Source organism: Anopheles coustani, unplaced genomic scaffold, assembly GCF_943734705.1.
Source record: "Anopheles coustani unplaced genomic scaffold, idAnoCousDA_361_x.2 scaffold_48_ctg1, whole genome shotgun sequence".
NCBI lineage: Eukaryota > Metazoa > Arthropoda > Insecta > Diptera > Culicidae > Anopheles > Anopheles coustani.
The window spans coordinates 359,645-364,959 of NW_026525432.1; the positions used below are offsets into that span (position 1 = coordinate 359,645).

General features: G+C 37.6%; 1 pseudogene; it reads right to left on the reverse strand.

The window, feature by feature from the left end:
- Nucleotides 1-3,419: 3,419 nt before the first annotated feature.
- On the reverse strand, nucleotides 3,420-4,040 carry LOC131271305 (putative nuclease HARBI1; annotated as a pseudogene).
- Between the last annotated feature and the right edge of the window lie 1,275 nt (nucleotides 4,041-5,315).

Genomic DNA, 5,315 nt, shown 5'->3' on the forward strand with positions numbered 1-5,315 from the left:
AACTAATTTCGGATGAACTGGAGCGAAAGAATGTCAGGTACTTTTACTCACGAGTGTCCTGGTGAAAATGTCTAGTTTATTTAAATTTTCGAGCGCTTATAAACTATTTCGGTTACATTTGATCAATAAGTGTAAACAAGATAGAAGATCTCGCTCTAATTCCAGATTGCCCCCTGCGCATCGTGAGAAAGTTACGCGGTTTTCTGTTCCTGTCACGCGTCCTTTTTTCCTAAACGTCTCACTTTCTCCTAATGAGAAAACGAGGGGTCGCAGCGTCGATCGATATCGATCCACTTGACGCTTCGTCGCTCGATCACGTTGACCGCGCTAAGATTTTAACCCTTCATCGCGTGGGGCGTCTGGTTATCGTCACGCTGACGTGGCTATGCTGAAGTTCGTAAGTTTGTAAATCGTGTGAAACATTGTGGTTAATAATTGACCTTTTTTGGTCTCTCGAGCGCATGCATGCTCGTTCTCTTGCAACATCATGCATTGTCGCTTATTCCTAAAAAATCTCAAGTGGCTTCAACGCTCACGATTGTATTCCTACTTGCTATTCACGCATAGTTTTCCATCTGGAAAACATCAAATATTTCAGGTTTTCCTAGATTGCGTCATTCTCGCTCCTTCTTTCTTCGTCCCAATTTTCTTTGTTCTAACTTTCTCGTCTTGTGATGGAAGAATTTTGTCCCATATAGTTCCCCGTTTTCTCTACTTTCTTATACTTTGTTTCTCTACTCGCGGTCAGGGGTAAAATTTTTCTATCCGTTGGTATCACGAACAAAACTTATCGTCCGTGCGTAACAGTAAGCATTTGGCGATAGTTTGGGGTTGCAAAGGATAGAATATACATGGGACGCATTCGCACCTTTGCTGTCCCTAAGAAAACGACCAACGCATGCATTCTCATTTCTAATTATAGAGTTAAGGGGGGGAGAAGTACAGATTTTTGGATGCGGGGACCCAAAATCAGGGTGAACTGACATTTGTCGTCAACCGGGCATATGTCTAGCGGGATTTTAAAGATAACCAAGTTTTTCCTTGAAATTTCTGTACATAATTTTTTTCAACCTTAGGATAAGGAACGGTATTTAAACATGCAATGGTCTGACTGTGCGCACTTAACTTTAAACTGCAATGGTCTGATACGTAGTAAGATAATCGTACTTATACTGCAACATTTTGAACATGCACGAAATCAGTAGGAATCGAAAACGTATCCTTCATTGAAAGTAGGATATGTTATCAGATAAGCCAGGCAAGATAAAAGAAGAAGATTGTCCTCTTTCAAATGAAAACAAAACCATTGGCGTCTCTCACTCTTTCTATAGGGCCTATTACGAGACTCGAACAATTCTCTCATCACACGGAAACCGCGGACTCGAACGTTCGAGAAAATTGCATTACGGTCACTTGTTCGAGTCAATGAAACTTTCATCGATTTTTTTCCAAGCGCAACTGTCAAAGTGGTGTAAATAGGCTGTTGCATTTTGTAAACAATGAAAAATTTGTGAAGAGTTCGGTGTGTGTTTTTTCTCCAATTTAAAGCAAAAAGATACCTTAGCATTATGAAAACGCCATATTTTTCTTCAAGTGTATCTTATGTATCGGAATTTACTATTGGAACTCCCGTGAGGTCTCTTCGATTGTACTTTTTGGCACTTTCCGTAGCACTAGACCACTACGGATAAAAAGTTGTCGATTTCGAGATCCCGTTCGAGAACCGTAATGCAATTTTTCCCAAATTGTTCGACAGATTACTTTGATCGACAAAAAAGTTCTCGAACGGGAGTCGAACGGAAACTCGAAGATGAGGCATAATGCAAATGTGTCGTTCGAGTCGGAAATTCTCGAACGTTCGAGTCTCGTAATAGGCCCTCATGTTATTCGATGTTCAAAACAACCCTTGGAACATTTATAACGGGCAAAGGAGATATTTTAGTTTGATAGATAATGGAGTTTTAAATTATGCGAAGTGTAAAAAATTCTTTTTCAATAAATCTATATTACCCGGACACCATATTTAGTAGGTAGGAAAACCAGGACCGACACATTAGTCAATTATTGACAATTATTGATGCTTGGAAAATGACGGGTATTGGTACCTATCGCGAACCAAGTTAACAACCGGTCGATAAACATATCGACCGATAAAATGACAGAAATGGCGGAATGGTATCGCAACGCATCAAATTTATCAACCCGTAAAAATGCGTGTACAATTGCCATGGCTACCGTACAAATCGTGGGGAAAAAATCGAGCAGTTGTTAAAAAGTCTTTAATTTGCATCGCGAACGAAACACTTTTTTTATATCGACCGATATATTTAACTACTGCCTCAACCCATCCGATATACTGAAAAAAGCTGTTGACCGTGGAGAGATTTATTTTTAAAAATGTAACAATGTTATTCTGTGTTAATTTTTTGCTCTCTTCTATTTTTTAACCACTTTATCAAAACATTTATTTTTCTGGTGAAATTTTTTTTTGTTTTAAAATTTGTTTTTTTATTTAACCGCCTACACTGGTAGTTATTGTAGTTTTATATTCAAAAAACAATTGATTGGATTGTCGTATCGGCGTGAAACTTTTAGAATGCCTAGAAATAGTAATTTTCTATCGTTTTGCAAAAAAAAACGATTAAAGTAATTTTTATTGGCCGTTGTCGGTCGATACCCCTCAAACGTTCCGTATTTCTCGTACTTCGGACCAATTTTAATTTTATAGAGATGTCGGATCGATTTTATAATTTCAAAAATTCATTAAGTATATTAATTTGAGGTTCCAAAAAATTTCAACGGTATAAAAAAGTGAGTATTTTTCTTTTGTACAGTTATGTATTGTGTTCCCTGTTCTTATAGATTCACGTATTTTGTTTTTTGGTTCCTGCATTAGCGCCCGTATCGTGGAAGGAGACACCGTTTTCGCAATTTCCGTTCACTTCCTGCTTGCCAAGAACATCTCTAACTGTTACACCACTTCGCCTAAGACAAAGTTTTGTGATTGCCCAGTATTTTTCATTGGGGCGAAGCTGTGGCAAATTTGGTTTTGGTACAAAATGAATCTTATTGACCCTGTACCACTCTAAGACAACCTTAGAATTATGGCAGGTCAAAAACTTGATAGAAAAAAGTACGTGAATGTATAAGAAAGAAATAGAAAAATAGAAATATTCGTTGCTTAATCATCCATGGTTTTAAAGGATAAGCAGAGTCCCCTAAACAACAATAAAAAAAATCATAAATATTGGGTACAAGAATGTCATATGTAAATAGACAAACCCAACAGCTTCATCGTTCGGTCACCACTATTTCATTTTTCTTCTAAGTATAAACATATTGGGCTTGTATTGTATTATCTACAAATAGGATCATTCGCCTGTGGTCACATATCTAGAAGATCATTATCAACAACCATTTTATAAAGAAGTGTCAAATTTAATATTTACCATTAAAGGGTTTAAACTGTAAAACCCTTTTCTATTCAAATATTGAATTGGGTTGTCGTAAAGTGCGGCAATTCTGATGTGAGTTCCATCGGTGCACATAACTACACAAGGACAGGTAATTTTTTACAAAAAAATCTCTTGGCGTCTGCTTTTTCGTCGGCAGTCATATCCATGGTTATGAAATCCGCTAGTTCACGTTCCAACGCGGCTAGAGTTTGATCTAGCGTTTCAGCAAAAGTAGATTGGGCAATTGCCATAGTAAAATCCATACCAACACTTTGTTGGTACGACCCTTGAGCAAAAAATCTTTGTTCCACAATTTTTCTTCCGCCGAAAACCCACGCTTATGCTTATGCTAGTTCTACTTTGGCAAGGATTTCTTCAAACACCCTCTGCGGAACTCGGTAATTGTTAATGAAGCTGAAAAAGGAACATGTTAAAACAGTGGCAACGATTGTTGAGCCAATACGCTTACGTTTTATCCGATAATTCAAGCGGATCAAAATACTTCTTCAATCGCCGACGGTATGCTGCTAGATTTATCTCCTCTTCATTCTCCGCATCATTTAGAAAGAATAATGAATTTATCATTCAAATCTTTTGGATGCTTCATGAACTCAAATGCTTCTCGATACGATAGAAGTCGCACTAATTGTAACGTTGTTAAAAGTAAACAAACTCTAGGTTTCCATGGTAATTTGACAGACGGCGAAACTACTCGATAGGTATTTTTATGGGTTGTTATAATTTTACCGACTGCTCAGTTGAATACATTCGCGATACCAATTCGAGTAGATAAATTTATCGGTCGATATAATCAAACGGGTTGGTAAATTTTACCGACTGCTTTCGCTGTAGGTACCATTGTCCCTGTAATTTTTCTTTGACTAGAATTGGCTTGATGCTAGTTAAGAAATTATTATACCCCGTCAATATAAAACACATTCCTCAAGTAAAGCCTTTAGTGACCAATAGTACCTTTTCTGGCCCGTTAAATGTTTCTTTATCTTTCAGCCATGAGCATGTATGATACAACTTGAATCTTCTAACCGGGATGAAGCTTTGAGAAAAACAACGATTTTGTTGGATCTATCGCAATTTTACTAGATTTTGATGCAAATTCTTTAATCAACATGGGCCCGTGTAACCGGGCCTTTTTACCTAGTTATATATTAAATAATCGTAAAAGTAAGGTTTACACCGTAATTACTTCACTACTTGGATGAAGTGACGCTCCAAAAGTGATGCAAAACCTTACTTTTCCATGGGACCGCACCGAACGCTCATCCCATTGCATTGCATTGATTGCCTTAGAAACAGGCTTGCTTGAGGGGAAATCGAAGGAACACTATAGAAACCAACCAAATCGCATGGAGAAATTTAAGGATCGCTATAACAACCAACGAGTGCGCATGGGTGAAAGGTAAGGATCGCTATACCAACCAGCTTAACTGGGGAAACTATCATGTCTGGGGAAATTAGATCTTCTCCCATCTGGCGAGACCTGCAGACCTGGCGAAAGGGAAAACCGATTTAAAATTGGAGAGGTGTAAAAATTACAATTGCGCAGCTCCTGTCACGAAAATTATTAATCGCGTTCAATTTAACATGCGTTCCAGGTTTACCAGAAGCATGGTTTCATAAAAATCAACACGTAACCAATAAAAGGAAAACATTAAAAACAAAGATAGAAAAAATCATTACAAAGTGAAATAGGACACCGGTAGATACGCAAAACACACGGTGTTAAGGACAGATTGAAGCATAAAATCAAAACATATGCACAAAACACGAAACATAATTGCACACAAATGACAAATGAAGAACTTCACAGCAGAACATCATAGGTACGGTATTTAAAATATT